The sequence below is a fragment of the Rhagoletis zephyria genome, unplaced genomic scaffold (genome assembly GCF_001687245.7).
Source record: "Rhagoletis zephyria isolate East Lansing unplaced genomic scaffold, Rhagoletis_zephyria_1.1 Rzeph_scaffold_00274, whole genome shotgun sequence".
NCBI classification, from domain to species: domain Eukaryota; kingdom Metazoa; phylum Arthropoda; class Insecta; order Diptera; family Tephritidae; genus Rhagoletis; species Rhagoletis zephyria.
In genome coordinates, this window is record NW_016157358.1 from 121,029 (window position 1) to 122,727 (window position 1,699).

A 1,699-nucleotide genomic window follows, 5' to 3' on the forward strand; every position below is an offset into this window, starting at 1 on the left:
GATACATTTTCACATTCGTTTTGCTATATCGTAAACTAAGTCGAAACTACTTATTAGAAGTCTGAAGTGCGGCTATGAATAGGGGTAAATTTTAAGTTGGTACTTAAATTTAAGTTGCAACTTTGTTAGTTTGGACTTAGTTGCTGGACTATGAATACGCGCCCATGTATCGAAAAAAATACATCGATATATCGATGTATATCGAAAGGTCCAAAACAATGGTTTTGTTTGATACATTGAATAGCAAACATCGATGTTTCCGATGCATCGATGCTTTTTTGCATCCCTAGATTATAGTTGGTATGCGCTGTAGACAGCTTTGCCAGGTAGACGTTTTTAACGTCTTTTGGACGTTTTTTGTATCCTGTTGACGTTCGGACGTTTTTTGTGTAAAAAATGACGTTTTTTAACTTCCCAGTAATTTTACTCTGTTACTAAATCTTTTAAGTAGAACTGATTTTGAATTATTTTCTTAATAAATCTTTACAAGCTATGTATTTTTGCAGCAAAATACGCGTTACTAACATCAAGAGAAATACACCTGCAAAAAATGGACCCGATGGGTGGCTCCGGAGCCGAGTTATTCCCATTTCTGTATAAGCCTATGAATGCCTGCTTTGGTTTCACCATCTACTATCTATATATAAATACGCTAACGGAATTCCCATACAAATCTTTTCCTCCCTACTGCTCCTATATTTCTCAACCAATTTGAATGATTGCTCTTTTGTTCGAAAGGTGTTTCAAAGAGGTGGCGCAGGAGTCGAGTTATTCCGAAAAACTTCGTTTATGGTCCGATTTGCTTCAAATTCAAAATACGTATTACCAACATCAAGAGAAATATCTTATTCTTCTTCTTTATTGGCGCTGTAACCGCCTAAGCGATTTTGGCCGAGTCCAGAACAGCACGCCAATCATTTCTCTTCTGTGCTAACTGGCGCCAATTGGAAATGCCAAGTGAAGCCAAGTCCTTCTCCACCTGGTCTTTCCAACGCAGAGGAGGCCTCCCTCTTCCTCTGTTACCAGCATTGCGGCCCGCGTTGAATATTTTCAGAGCAGGAGCGTTTCTGTCCATTCGCACGACATGGCCAAGCCAGCGGAGCCGCTGAATTTTAATTCGCTGCAGTATGTCTATATCGTTGTAAAGCTCATACAGCTCATCGTTAAATCGTCTGCGATATTCGCCATCACCAACGCGTAAAGGTCCGTAAATCTTTCGCAGAATCTTTCTCTCGAAAACTCCAAGAGCCGCCTCATCAAATGCTTTCATTGTCCATGCCTCCGCACCATACACCAGCACAGGCATGATGAGTGACTTATAGACTGTGATCTTTGTACGACGAGAGAGGACTTTACTTCTCAATTGCCTACTCAGCCCAAAGTACACTTGTTGGCAAGAATGATTCTCCGTTGGATTTCAAGGCTGATATTATTATTGGTGTTAATGCTGGTTCCCAAAAAACGAAGTCGTCTACTTTTTCAAACTTGTAACTGTCAACAGTGACGTGGGTGCCAAGACGCGTATGCTCTGACTGTTTGTGTGATGACAGGAGATACTTCGATTTGTCCTCGTTCACCACCAGACCCATTCGCTTTGCTTCTCTATCCAATCCCGAGAAGGCAGAACAGACGTAGCCCTTGTTTTTACCGATAATATCGATGTCGTCGGCATACGCCAGCAATTGTACGCTCTTGTAAA